Genomic DNA, 15,785 nt, shown 5'->3' with positions numbered 1-15,785 from the left:
ATGTTGGCAATATGGATGTATTTGTCAGGTTCACTGATAGAAGTTGTTTGGCTTTAATAAATCAGACAGTGATTTTACAGCACTGTACCTCTTTTTAATTCCAAAAATGTTTTGCCCGTGTCAGGGGGTACTTGACTAAAAATATATTTTTAAGGGGGTACATCATGAAAAAGGTTTGAGAACCACTGCCCTAGATAATAAGATTCTGAAATAGTTTCTGTTTCAGGGGTTAAAACTAGGAATGTGGCAGTGTTATCTTATGTCTTGGATTCATCTCTGCCTGGTCAACTTGAAGCCTTTTCTACATCTGCTTGCTGTCTTATTGATTTTCTTTGCTGCTGGTGCACCTTTTGCTACCACCCCTTTCTCTTCCACTCAGCTTTCCATCAGTGTGCCTGGAAACAGCACTGCGAACATCTGGCTTCATTATCGTGGCTTAACCTCATTGATGAGGGCATCAACAATCTTCCTTATGATTGTGTAGCGCTAAAGATTTCTGCATGGAAAAACCTTTTCTTACTTAACTGTCCTATTAGGCGTTGTAAACCCAGTAAGCCACACTCACCTGTGACTGTAAGAAGTTGAAATGCATCACTTTTGCCGCATGATCTGAGTCACTGAAATGCATAAATTTTCAATATTTAAATTTATTGAGCTACAGCTGCATGAATTATTTCTAAAACCGATCTTGTGTCACAATGACCAATTAATCGCACTGTAAATTAAATTAAAATCAGGTCAATAACTTCCACTCTGATGATTAATACATTTTGAAGGGTAATTTTGTTTACAGACTTCAAAATCTTATTTGTGTTTTGTGTGAGGGTGGTTTTTATTTCCATTTTATTTATTGTTTTTGGCTATTTGGTTGTTTTTTTTTTATCTTCCAGTTCCAGTGTTTAGTTTTTTTTACAAAATTAAATTTCATTGATCTTGAGAGAGCGAGCTTGCATTATTGTGAAATTATCAATATATTGCTTGGAAATTGTCTCCAAAACAAAAAATATGATTATTTACCGCAATAATTTCTGGGACAATTCATCGTCCAGCAAAATTTGGTATTGTGACCGGCCTAATGCCACGAAACTGGACTCTTAACTCATGAGTTAACTGGCTGCCTCTTTTGTCATTTCAAGAAATGTATCATTTCATTTAACTATATCAACCATAGACATTATTTGTCTTTCAACTGCACATTTACAATGTACATATTGAGCAAAATGTTGTTGCAAGGCTCCAAGAAAAATAAATAAAAACATGAAAACTCTAAAAATAACATCAGCTATTAGATTTAAAAATAATATTATAACTTTTCTAGCTGAGTCTGTTTCACTCTGCACACTAGCGTGTTATTACTATAATAAAGAATATTTCTATGGATTTAGGATCATCTATGGCGTTTATCCTGAATTTCTATTTGGACAGGGATTGAAAGTTCTTTTTCTGGGCACACTAGTAAATACTGCATTACAGCTCTACTTAGTTCAGTTCAGAAATCATTTCAGAATAAAATCCTGTTTTCCTAATCCCACGGGAGGCTGAGTAAGCATGACTTCTAAACAATACCAACTGTGTTTTCCAAGTGAGATACACACACACACTTTGACAGACTGACAGAATGATCACATTATGGCAGCCAGCTGCTGTGAAGTGCTCAGAGATGGCGTTATGTAACTAACACAGCTTCCTTCTGAGGCATTTCCCGCCTCTCATCCTCTCATTTGATCAAACCTGTCTCTGATCAAATGCCGTACTGTCTGGATGGAGCAGATATTTACTCATCAAAATGAGTCTATAGAAGGAAGGAAACACAAACAGAATAGACGCTTGACATTTCCAGAAAATGCAGAAGTCCATGTTATTAAGGAAGCACACTGTTCTCTTTTCACACTGTAATATTTTGGGTTAAGCAGCACTGGGAGCACAAGGTCTCATTAATTCTCTTATGTTTGTAGTGGTGCTAGAATGTGTGTGTCTTTTTATATGTATATTTATCTTCTTTTTCTGTGCTCTTGCTTGTGTTGTCTTGTTAGTGTCAGGATCTGTGTTTTTCTGTGTTTATTTAGAGTTTTCTGTGTCCTTAAGTCTCTTCGTTGTCCTGTCCTCCCCTTGATTGTTCCCAGGTGTGTCTCGTCTCTGTGATTACCCTCCCGTGTATTTAACTCCACTTGTGTTCCTTGTTCCTCGTCGGGTCCTCGTCAATGTCCAGTCTACTCGTCGTCAGTGTTTCCATGTGCCTGCTGTTCGTTGTTGGACTTATTTATTATTAAAATTCATCATTCATCATACCTGGGTCCGCTGCATCTGCTTCACCACACCGCTTCCTGACAGTAGGACCCGACCAGACCGAAAGGTGAGGCTGCTATGATGGACCCAGCTGGAGTGAGGTTACCGCCTAAAGGGCAGAGCGGCCCGTGGCGGAGGTCCGTCAGGGAGGACAGGGAGCTGGCGGAGGCTCTCGCCGACTTGCAGCGGGAGCTTTTCCGGGGGACGAGACTGGTGTTGGCACCCCCCGGATACGGCCCCCGTCGATTCCTCCGTCCGGGAGGTCAGCGACGTGAGCCGCCGGCAGATCCGGCCCCTCGTTGCTTTCCTGAACCGCCACCTCCGCGACCAGCTCACAGACGGCGACGTGAGCCACCGGCAGATCCGGCCCCTCGTCGCTTTCCGGAGCCGCCACCTCCGCTGCCCGCTCGGAGACAGCGACGTGAGCCGCCGGCAGACCCGGCCCCTCGTGGCTTTCCGGAGCCGCCACCTCCACGGTCAGCCCGGAGACAGCGACGTGAGCCGCCGGTGGACCCGGCCCCTGGTCGCCTTCCGGAGCTGTCACACCCGCAGCCGGTTCCACGGCTTCGCTGCGGCTCGCCCCCGCAGCCGGTTCCACGGCTTCGCTGCGGCTCGCCCCCGCAGCCGGTTCCAAGGCTTCGCTGCGGCTCGCCCCCGCAGCCGGTTCCAAGGCTTCGCTGCGGCTCGCCCCCGCAGCCGGCCCCGAGGCTCCGCTCCGGCTCACCTCCAGCCGGCGCACCCGAGGCCGAATCAGCCGGCGTTCCTTCCGAGACTCCCAGTGTTCCTTCCGAGACTCCCAGTGTTCCTTCCGAGACTCCCAGTGTTCCTTCCAAGACTCCCAGTGTTCCGACTGAGACCCCCTGTGTTCATACCGAGACTCCCAGTGTTCCGACCCTGACCCTCTGCGTTCCGTCCGAGACCGAGACCCCCAGTGTTCCGACCGAGACCCCCAGTGTTCCGACCGAGACCCTGACCTTATGCGTTCCGACCGAGACCCTGACCTTATGCGTTCCGACCGAGACCCTGACCTTCTGCGTTCCACCCGAGACCCCCAGCGTTCTGACCGAGACCCAGACCCCCAGCGTTCCACCCGAGACCCAGACCCCTTGTGCTCCGACCGAGACCCCCTGTGCTCCACCAGAGACCCTACCTCGGGGGGCTCGTCATCTCCGTCTGTGGGCGGCCCCCGGGACTCCCCATTGCCACCTCCAGTGCCGCGGACGGCCGCTGGACCGCCTCCGGGGGTCCCGCCTCCGTGGTTCCCGCCTCCTGCGCCGCGGACGGCCGCCGGACCGCCTCCGTGGTTCCCGCCTCCAGTGCCGCGGATGGCCGCCGGACCGCCTCCGTGGTTCCCGCCTCTGTGGTTCCCGCCGCCGCGGACGACCGCCGGACCACCTCCGTAGTTCCCGCCTCCTTTGCCTCCGCCCACCCTGTGGGTAGTTTTTTTGTTGTTTTTGGACTCTTGGCCCTTCGTGTGTTTCCGCCCACAATGGTGGGTTGTTTTTTGTTTTTTCTGGACTCTGACCCCCCGTCCAGCACCCCTCCGCCCACCCTTGTTGTGTTTTTGTTTTGTGGGCGTCTGGTAGCCGCCCTTGAGGGGGGGGGGTACTGTCAGGATCTGTGTTTTTCTGTGTTTATTTAGTGTTTTCTGTGACCTTAAGTCTCTTCGTTGTCCTGTCCTCCCCTTGATTGTTCCCAGGTGTGTCTCGTCTCTGTGATTACCCTCCCGTGTATTTAACTCCACTTGTGTTCCTTGTTCCTCGTCGGGTCCTCGTCAATGTCCAGTCTACTCGTCGTCAGTGTTTCCATGTGCCTGCTGTTCGTTGTTGGACTTATTTATTATTAAAATTCATCATTCATCATACCTGGGTCTGCTGCATCTACTTCACCACACCGCTTCCTGACAGTTAGAGTTTCTTTTTTAAGCAATGTCATTTACATAACTTTTTCCAGCTGCACAGAAACAAAACTGAAGTTATTATCTTTGGGTTTGAACTAGAGTCAACACACAGCTTCAGTTACTACAGCTATGAACTAGCGCTCAGGCCCAAAATAGGTGATGGACTCAGACCTGAACATTCAGAGTCATATTAAGACAGTTACAAAGTTGGTCTTCTATCAACTGAAGAACATTTCCAGGACTGAAGGACTAATTTCCCACCAAGATCTGGACAAACTCATCTATTTGTTTACCTTTGCTCCCATTGATTCCAACAGTGTCTTCACAGGTCTGCTGAAAGTGCCGCCGTTCTCTCTAAAAATCGGAGGATGAAGCACATCAACCCAGTTCTGAAGTCCTTCCACTGGATGCTTACATTTCAGAGAACAGACTTTCACATACTTCTGTTGGCTTATAAATCACTGAATGAAAAGTGAAAAATAAATATTTGAGAACATAGTGAGTTTTGGTTAACGCTCCTTGAAAATGTAAATGTTTCTAAAAATGATTAATGAGCTCCAGATATTTTTCTATATTTATTGTCCTCACTATACAGAGACAATTGTATTTAGTAAGTATACTAATGTATACATACATCAAACCAGAGAGCCACCGATCCAATATTAATATCTGTATCAGTCCTAATATTGTCTAGGCAACAACATTTGTTTGTTGCTTAGATATGAGCAAGAGTAAAACTTTTTTTTAAATAAACATGAGCCCTATTTGTGCAGTAAATGATCACTTTGTTGCACAGATGTCAATACAGCAGTAGAGTTGACCTGCTGATGTCCCGCCTTGTCCGTAATCAACCTGGAAATGATTTCCTCTGGTGAGCGCATTAGCTAGCTATTCTCACTGCTGTAGCTGTTAGCTGAAGTCTACACACCACTTAGCTTCCCTTGTCTTAGCAACAGGGACATTTTTGACAAATCATGAAGAATGAAAGCTGAAACGACATGCGCATTTGTCAGTCTAATGTAGTACATTAAGGATTCATCCTGCTGAGAGCGCAGAGTTTGCCCCACATCAGATGCGGTACATTTCAAATTTTACACACCTCCTTCCATTCGCTGTTTGAGGTTAATTAAACTGATTTATTGAAGTGGATCCTGCAAGCTCTAACAGTGACTGTAAAAGGAGCAGCTGGGATTCGGGGACACGGTTTGGAAATGATGATGATCCTAGAGAGAATTAAAAAGAAGGAATATTTAAATTATCAATGAACATCATCAAATTTTCAGAGCGAATCATTTATGCAAGTGAACAGCAAAAGGTTGGGAATTAGAATGAACAAGGGTGAACTGTAAAACGCTTTATAGTAAGTTTTTTGGGTTTGTGAGAGAACCTTGCTTTTGGCATTTTTTTGGGGTAAGGAACATCAGAAGTAGGACTCTTGATGAAATAGCCAAGAGCAAAATTATGGTGGGATTAAATATTCATAGCAAGAGGTGAGGAAAGGAGAGCAGATACTGTGATTACACGCACGGGCGCCACACTTCACACTATGAGCACGGAGAGCCTCTTTGGTCTCAAGTTATGGGAAGTGAAACACAAACAGCTTTGACCTTTGCGTTGCACCAGATGTCTCAAGAGGTTGGCACTCGCCACGTCTCCAGATAGGATCAGCCAGCTTTAGCCAGATGACGAGGCTTCTGACACTGTTTGAGAGGTTGGAGAGAAAATCTTTTATAAGCAAAGGGATGCTTGTAGGCCAAGGAGCCAAACAACTTTGGAAGAGTAGAGAGAGGATTGTAGTGGAATATCTGAGGTATGGAAGAACAACAATCTTACCTGTGTACATTTTTTGGCCTCTCTACCCAACTACCCAATTTCTATTGGCAAAGAAAAGACACATTTTAACCAAACTTATACAGGTACAGTTGGAAGAAATGCATTCATGAGTGGAGCTCACATATTTGAGAACTTTAACCTGAATGATGCTACGTTTTTAAAACCCTGTTTACACGACAGCAGTTTCTGGTAAGAATGGAAGAGTTTTGTTGTGTTTGTAGTGTACATTTACATGAAACCACCGAATGTTTCCTTTGACAACGGCACAGATTGAGAACGGGTTCCAGAGTGCAATGATTCTGAAACGTTCTGGTGTCCGTTGTCTTGTAAACAGAATAAATATGGATCTTTTCTGTCAGGGAATCCCCAGCTCATGCATAGTATGAACCAAAACATAGCTGCTTCCTACAATCCACAGAAGAAGAAACTACTGACAATGCTGGTGTTACTACAGTTCGTGTTTCCCCATCAGATACGGTTCCTCCGTATCTGTGACCGCTCAGGTGGCAAAATACACGCGTGCTTGTTCAGCGCTCTTCGTTAGAGAACTACGGACACTGTGAAAGCTCAAACAATGTGTTTCAGCAAAGTTAGCCCACTTTTTTCCAACTGCACCCTAATCAGACACACATAGTGCGTGTTTTTCCACAGTATCTGGGGGAACGGTACCTGATGGGGAAATGCGAATTGACGTGCTTTTAAGTAGAACTTATTTTTAAATACATCCGCACTTAGTTTCAAAGAACCTAGCACCAACTAGTGGCGTGGCGAGAGCATTACACCTTCTTGATGTGTACCGTTACTGTGTAAACAAAGATTGTAATTAGAATGTCTTCATGTAAATGTAATAACAGAAACGGAACAAAAATTCAGTTTTCGTTGGATCATTGTCATGTAAACAGGGCCTAAGAGAAAAACTTGGAGAGAACTTTGCTCATCTTGACATCCTTTATTGGCGCTATGCTCTGGGTTGTACGAAAGATTTATGTTGTGATTATGTTTACGTTGATTGGGTAATGAATACTCGACACCAACTGACGATGGCGTTTTCCCCCAACTTTTGTTGTCGCCTTTTTGCGTACTAGCTTTAGAGCCACCAGGAGGAGTACGGAGTGTCGTAATTTGCAAACAGCTGACATAAACTGCATGTGTGGGAGGAAAGTGAACACAAAAACAAAGGATTTTATATCTCTAATTTCAGTACTTTTTTAGTTTTCTAAGCGCACATTATTGTTCCAGTGAGTTCCAGTTTTTCCCCATTAATTGCTGTTTTTACTTATTTAAAAAACATATTTTCTCAATTGCAGTTTTTGTTATTTTGCTGGGTTTAGTTAACTACAATAACCGTAATGATGGCGAAGGCCGTACTTTCAGAAGCTATAACCAAAGCAACCTTTTAACGGTCCTGAAGGAGACTTGACAAAAGAGAAGGGGTTATAGCGTCTCAGTATCCGCTGATTTCAACCTCGCCTAATCGCTGCATGGCAGAGTTGCTCGCAATCATTTCCACAGTATCATAATACCACCATTGGCTGATGGTAGCAAATAAATGATGAGGAAATTTCATGGCTGGACCTGTTGCACAGGTAGCATCCTCTCAGGGTATCGCACAGGACGTCACTGAGCTCCGTTAGCATATGGTTGCTGAAACAGTCTATGTGTCCAGGTGCTTCATTTAAAATAAAAATATGACAAAAGCAAAATAAAAAAGCGGAAATCAAAAACAGTTGAAATATCTCCACAGTCCTTGGTGCCAGGTATTCAGCTAAAGAGGCGTTTTAACACGTTATATTCTCTGCACCAACTGAGGCGTGATTCTGACCCCAGTCATTTAGCTCTGGCTTATCAGCAGCAGACATGCCCCACTAAAGCCAAACTCAGTAGAGATTTGCAAAACTCCGAAAATCAAACTATTGAATTGTGTTTTCTGTGGACCTCTGCACTCTGCTGCACTCTGATAGCAGATAAACGTTTTCCTGTCCACACATCTGTACAGTATAATGTAGTGTGTGGCTTCAGGCTGAGCTGCAGGCAGAGGGAAGTCGGTTCTGGCTCAGCGGCTGCAGCACAGACCACAGCTCTGCTGCAGTGCATCCTCTCAGGAACCGTCCAGGAGGTTTCCGTGTTGTTGTCTCGCTGACTCACTTCACGCATTACTTACTGGTAAATAAACATTCAGAACATTTTATTTAAAAAAGAGTCAGGTAGGCAGTTCAGAGCTTGACTTTATTTTCTAAAAACATCTTATCTGGAACAGTCAGAACCAGCCAAAGGTATGTTCAAGTTAAAGCTGCAGCATGTAAATTATACAGAATGTGTTTTTTACATGTTTGTTAAAACTGTCACCATGTCATGAGAGTTTTTTTATTAGATAATTAGTGAAAAGAGTGATCTCCTCCCTGAGCTACTACTGCTGAAGAAATGCATGGCTCCAGACCAAAAGCAACTAATCAGAGCCAGGAGGAGGGGCTTAGCGCTGTCAATCTTCTTAGTGTACTCGCTGCTAAATGTGCTAATGGTGGAGAAACAGCTCACCGTTACAGGAAAACTTTTCATCCACATCATGGTGATAAAGTAAAAAATAAATTATAAAGTTTATTTGCAGAAGAAGAAAAATAAAATTTTTTTGCTTCATGCTAATGTAAAAACTTTTAAGTGATGTGTTTATTCATCATTTGTTTGAATAAAGAAACCAAAACAAGATTCCGATCAAGATAATTAATTCTATTAAACTTTTACATATCGTTGAGAACAAGTGTCCAACTCAAGGCCCGTGGGCCAAATCCGGCCCACCATAGCTTCTTATGTGGCCCTGTAGTATCTAGACAAAACACTAAGTGTGCTTAAATATTATGTCATCAGTCAAATAAATGCAGTTTTCATTTGCTTACTGCTAAATTATATCAACCAGTCCCTCCAGTTTTGTGGAAATTCACGCAAAATCAACAAACTTTTTGCGCTAAAAATTGGCAGTTTATTTGAGATTTTTCTCAGAAGTTGCCAAAAACTTTCTTACTTGTACTAAACAGCTTCCCCAGCTTTAATTGATGTCAGATTATAGTCCAGGATCTATACAACGAGTAATAAAAAGTCACATTTCCAACACAGACACTTTGATTTTATTGAAAAAATTACAAATAGAATCACAAAATCCTGGCGGGACTGAAAAGATGTTCAATATTATTATTTAATTTTAAGAATTCATAGATATTTTAACAGTTGGTGAACGGGTTTATTAATACATTCTGCCACAACCGGCCCTTTAAGAGCATTCATGAGCTTGATTTGGCCCAAAACGGAAATGAGTTTGACACCCCTGGTTCAGAAGAATCTTCTGGATTTAAAGATGAATAAAAAACCTCTCAACATATTTTCTCTCTAATTATTGTGGGATTGTCTCTTTCAGCTGCACTGAATCTGAATGGATAGTTTTCAGAATAAACTGGATTGATATAAATTGAATTTGGACTGATTTGGATTCTGCACAGCAGGATATAAAGTGGATGTGATTATCTAACACACAAACAAAGTTTGTAGTGATTTTATTGTTAAATCAATAATAGTCAGTGTTATAGTTGTACAGTGTATATTGAAGTGAGTCAGCATTTTTTGTTCTTGACTCCATGTAAAGCAAATTGAGTGCTTTAAAAAGATATGCAATGTCAAACACTTTGCATACAACTTTCTTGTTTTCTTGGCAAGATGCCATCTTGATAGATTTGAGCGTCTTCTTTCTTTCTTTTTGTTTGTACTTCAGTTTTTCCTTTGCTAGTCAGTTTCCCCTGGTTTTAGCTGCAGTGAGGACTGGCTATATTAGGCTGGCAGCATGTGTTGCTAGTAGGGACAGAAGACCTGAGGGACTATTGGTCATAGTCACATCTGCCATGCTGGCTCTAACATGACACCATTTACAGCTGATTACCAGAGAATACAATAATCTTCAGCAGCTGAGCTTTGGTGGAACAATGTGTACTTTTCATTCTGCTGGTATTATGTCATAAAAGTGCTCATTTAGATTCCTAAAATAAATATATACAGTAGCACAGACGGAGCCTGCAATAATATTTCAGCTTTTAAGTCATCACACATTTATGCTTTCTTGGACTCTCTGTATGTAGAACACAGACATAAAGCATGTTCTGTGAATAATCCTAAATCAAATTCACGTGTGAATACATTTAGTAGGCAAGTTTGCTAAAAACAAACAAAAAAAAAGATATTTCCATTCTAGTGGAGGGTGTGTGTGTTTAATCTCTGTGATAAGCATTAAGTTATAAAATTAGCAGAAACCCATTTATTTCACGTGAATTGCTATCAGATAATTGTGTTTCTTCCAGGATGCAGGAGGATCTTTGTGGGAGCATTTTCTGTTAAAGAGGCAGTGTTCTGTATTTTCCAGGCACATGCTGTTTTATAGCACAATCAAGTAGCTATGTTAACTCCAGTTGTTAAAAGAAGCTGTAAATATCAAATATGACTTTTCTACTTTCTAATTCAACACTTTGAAAGTGGGCTTCTGTCTCTTTAAGAAACTCCTGCTCGTTCTGAAACTTCAGGAACCTTCAGGAAGTCATCACAGCATCGCTCCTCCATTAACCCTTTAACAACGTTGTTACTAAGAAGTAACTTGTAAAATGAGCTCAGCAGATGTGCAGTTCCACCAGGTGTTTGCTAATTGCTGCTGGCTAGTCTGAAGGAGCTAAGTGGGGGAGTCGTGGGGTGAGGGGTGCTCTGTAATGCAGAAGCTCAACTTGGTGGAGCTAGGTTCACCCAGGCAATTTGCACAGTTGAATGGTTGCCACGGAAGATTAAAGGATTTCTCAAACATGCATAAAAGAATCAAGGCAACACTCCAGGTGTGTTTGTGATGAGGGGAGGCTCTGGTTCTGCTGGAGGTTTCTTTCTGGTAAAGGGGAGTTTTTCCTCTCCACTGCTGATGCACAGTATGATGGATTGCTGCAAAGTCAACGACACAACGCAAGTGATTGTCCACTTTTGCAACATGGCCGTCCAGCAAGAGCAAATTCTGAGTCAATCACTTGATACAATCTGCTGGGTTTCTTTAGAAACATTTTTAGCCAATTTCAATAATAAACTGAATTTGTTCCATTGTTAACAAGGATTGACTGGAATTCATATATAACTAAAAATTTTTAATAGTAAAATAATAAAATACCTTGAGATGCATTTTCTTGTGAATTTGCAGTGGGAGTGGTTCAAACAATTCCATATTTCCACTACATTGTTCATTGGAGTAGAAGACTCAATTCAATACAAAAGTTAACGATGAATAAATGTGATCGACATGATGATGTTTTAATATCATGGGAGATCATCCATGTGAAACACATTTTTCATTCAGCCAGACTAATTGTTTGATGGAGGACTGGCGCAGAGCAAAAATTCACACAATATTAATCACATGATTATTACTTTACTTTAATTGAATCCAATGAAACTGAGTTGTTCCAAGATGATGGAAATCCATTTGTCATCCACCCCAGGCTAATTAGAAAGAATCTTTAACTTCTGAATTAAGCTAATGTATTTTTTTTCTAATTGAAGACATTGAGTATTGTCTACTAAGGCAAGATACTGAGTGCTTAAAGCTTCTCTACGGAGCCCTTCTTCCTAAATTCAGGACTCTCCCATCAGGTCCAGTTCTGGTGCCGATGGAAACTCGCCATCATAGCAGCTGATGCATAACACCAACCTTTCCTCATGGTGATGATGACTCATCTATTCCATCTCTAGGACCTTTTTACTTATTTTATCATAATTAATTCCATCTGTTTCTGTGTTGCATATTCAGAAAATGTAATGGCCACCATATTGAGTGTTTCCGCTCAACGCTTTCAGACGACAGATTGCGCTCCCTTTGTCTGCAACCTTTATTTATGACAAAATGTCTCTCGAAGAATAAAGATGTCTGAACAGATTTCTGTTTTTAATCAGCAGATCCAAATAAAAATGCTGTCAGCCATCTCCATTAAAACTTTTGCAGTGAAACTGAGGCAGTCCAGAAATTTTGAAAGGGCTGCGAAAAAAACCCTGCAGTTTATAACTCCACTTTTGTTTTATAACCACCAGGGTCCTCATGTTGTTGTGTTGTGCACAGCAGAAGTTCAGATGTATAAACCCGTGTGCAATCACCGGGCTGCGCACCTTCCCTTTACACGCCCCAATATGAGGGAAATAGAGTGCGGCTGCTGCTCTGTCTTGTCGCCACCCATAAATACATATGTAAATTTGTATAAATACCCGGAAGACTGCTATCACGTGTCCCAGTAACCGTGGAAACGGTTCCTTGCTTGTAGTAGTTTAAGGAGATCAAATGCTTGTTTGAATAGCAGAGCATTGAGTCGGGATTCAAAGACAGACATCGTGCCAAAGAGTCCTATGAGTGGGGAGTGTGGACGTTTATTCATGAGTTGAACCAGGTCAACATGCCACTAATTATTTTGTAAATATTAACACTTTCATGCAATGTTGGCGCTTTTAATGGACTTTCAATGCAACTTTTAGAGCAACTTTGCATTAAAAGTGTCATTATTTACTAAATGACTGTTGTCCTGAATGTTCATGACAACAGTCATAAACATTCATAAAGACTCCTTGATGTTCATGACAGGCATTATGTCATGTTTGTGACAGTGTCATGTCAGTCTTATGCACACCCCATCAAATAAAGTGTTACCATGTTACCTGTGTGCTGAGTCAGATATTCCTGTAAAACAGAAAAGCTGCATGTTTCGGGTAAAGTGTTGTCAGATCATTATTGCAGCCCTTGAAAACCTCTGCTACCTCTGCTGGTGCTGATGAGACTTCAGGTATAACCACACCAGGGACTCTGAAAACTCCTGAAATGGGTTTACAGTGATACAACTGATGCATCAAAAAAGAAGAAGGAAAAAAAAAACGCAAAAAGGTTTGAACTTCTTTTGCGCTCTTCGGGCACAAGATCAGTAGAGATCAGTAGTTCATTTACAGACAGCACACATTCATAAACAGAAGTGTATTCTATATCGGATGGGTTTTTTGTTTAGTTGTAGGCAAGTTATGTGGTCACTAGTATTGGTTAAGTAAAATAAGTACTGAATACTCCTCCAAGAAAATAATTGAGTTACTTCACTAGTTCTTTATTTTCAAAAGTAATTAGTTACTTTCATAATTACTTAACTTACTTATCAGTTTCCCTAAAGCGATGTTATCAGCGCTAATTTTTTCTGTAGCACTTTTGCGCACTTAGCTTCCCTTCTGTCTCTTCTGTTTAGCTAATTATGAAGGACTGTTAAGCATTTATGATAATGGTGGTCTGGGCTCCAAACTAATATTTTTCAAAGTCACCTTCACACATAAATTGGGACGTCCATGACAGAAATCATAAAATTGGACACTTTTTAATTAGAAGAACAAGACTACATTGTAACTCATGGAATTAAAAAGATCGTGGAAATTATAAGGAAATAAATCAGGTTAGCTTTCCTCTTCCTGATACTTTGTGTTCACTTTTTATCAACGCTTAATCATGATTCAAGACAGATCTACAGCACTACTAGTAAGCTATAAATTTTTACTGTCATCTTTGTATTTTAGATGAAATGACGAGAAGAAGAAAAGAAAGATAATGCTAACAGAGAGAAGTGGGCCAATAAGAAACAGTCCTGTAACTGTAGGAGAAATAAAGGAACAGGGAGAAAATGTAAGTTCAGAAATCTGAACCAGAATTTTGAGTCTGCACCTTTCTACCCATCTGTATTCTTCAGACTTTAGGTTATACATTCAAAAATGAATACATCTCAAATTTACTATTTGTATGACAGTCTTCTTCAGCTCCCATTTGCTCTCAATTTAATTTCTTCCTCTCAAAACCTTTGGAGAGGTTAAGAGCTGAACAGATGGATACAATTTCCCAATTAGGAAAGGGCATTCATTAAACGTGCCTGAAGGATGTTTTTTTTAAGACTCATTTATTTATTTTAGTTTTGAAGATTTCACCGTGATGACAGAAACATACATGTCTGTGCCTGACAGGTTAATTTTCCCACAGGTGGACTGAAAATGAGAGCTATAACATTTAATTTCTTTTTGCAAACCCACACACACACACTTACCCTAACACGTTTCAAAGGTCAGGGTGTCCACTGGGCTCAGGACATAACTGTAACGAGGAGGAGGGCATCATTAATTATGAATGTGTTGTAATACTGCACACTGGGAGAAAGAATGTGAGGGCAGCCAAGCAGGGAACCTCACTGTGTTGCTTTATTTCTCTGAATGGCACCACTTTTCCTCTGTCCTACTGCACACACACACACACACACACACACACTGAGTCAAACATCTATATTACAAAGAGAATAGCTGCATTACCATTGACCATATAACTGCACAACTTGACATTTTCAAAATAAATTTGCTCAACGGAAACTCACCAATTTAAAAAAAAAGTTGTTTTTGTTAAAAAAGATTTAATGTCAAAAAGGTTTTTCTGTTGGGATGATGGTTTTTTTGTTTTTTTGGGGTTTTTTTTAGTCATATTGAAATTGATTTATTTAGCAAAGCTGCAAGTGAAATACTTTTTTCGAAACACACGAGTCACGTGATCAATAACTGGATGTTGCCACTGACACAAAACACGAAGAAGACGACAATGGAAGGTTGGAGGACGACGGTGTGGCATGTTTTTCTAATGACTTAATTGTTAATCATGTTAACAAACATATCCATGTATGATTTTAATTGCCTTTTTTGTCTTCTATGGAAATACCGCAATTGCAAAAATGTGGGGTTTTCTCTGACAGTTTTATGCACACTTGTAATGGAAACGCAGCCAAAAGACCGAATGTGATTATAAAAGTGTCCATTGGTGAACCCTGACATGATTACAGGTTCCCACCCGCGCAGGCAAACTCAGCATTCTGAGATGTGTTTAATGTTGTGAAGGGCTCTGTTTGAATCCGAGTAAATTTTCTCCCTACAGCTTTTCAGGGTAGAATGCAGCATTTATGCAGAATTTACCAGTAAGATTGCTCTCTGAGTGGATCAAATCCCACTAACACGCACTAATAAGTGGGTTTTGTCTGCAGTGGAACGGCGTCCAATCCATATTCTGTTCTTTAGTCAAATAACATCAGCGGTCGGGAGTGTTTGTTTCTCAGCTCCTGCTCTGACAGAGAGTGAAACAAACACAACACAGTGGTAGATGTGCCAAGTTTAACTGCAGGAATGAGCACAGCTCTATTTTGTTTCCCATTAGCTAGCATTTACAGACGGAAGCAGCTCACTCAGTCTAAAACTGACGGCAGCAACAAGCCATGCTGAGAAAGAAACGGCAAGCTGTGGGGGAAAAAAAGACACAAGTATCATTTTTTGTGCTTGTGGAGTTTCAATGAATATTGTGTGTTGGACTGACTCTTGTGGTTGAATTAAAATGGAAACAAATCAGCTCTTTTTGTTCGCATAATTAGAGGTTTACCAGTTTATCTTCTTTGTTTTGAAGGTTAAAAGGTCTTCCCTCTGGGATGAAGTAATCATCTGTGCACACTGGCATGCAATTTAGGCATGCAGATTTCAATATGGAGCTCCTGGGTTTTTTGACGTTTCTTTGATGATGTTTCACTAAAAAGTGACCACTGATTTTTAACGGAGAATTTGGTAAGATGGCCACACTTGGGGAAAATTGCCAGACATCTTCAGTGTTTTCCAATTGTGAATAATTGATTTAACTGATGATTGGTGGACTTCAAGTTGTTTGAAAAGATTA

At 41.4% G+C, this 15,785-nt stretch overlaps 1 protein-coding gene across 1 annotated transcript in view; it reads left to right on the top strand.

Annotated features, from left to right (window-relative positions):
* klhdc8b (kelch domain containing 8B) overlaps positions 1-15,785 on the top strand; it is a 165,463-nt gene that overhangs the window by 24,583 nt on the left and 125,095 nt on the right. The window lies entirely within an intron of this gene.

The sequence above is a fragment of the Xiphophorus couchianus genome, chromosome 1, assembly GCF_001444195.1.
Source record: "Xiphophorus couchianus chromosome 1, X_couchianus-1.0, whole genome shotgun sequence".
Taxonomy (NCBI): Eukaryota; Metazoa; Chordata; class Actinopteri; order Cyprinodontiformes; family Poeciliidae; genus Xiphophorus; species Xiphophorus couchianus.
The sequence above is the reverse complement of the archived record's forward strand: the minus strand, read 5'-3'. Positions and strand labels throughout refer to the sequence as shown.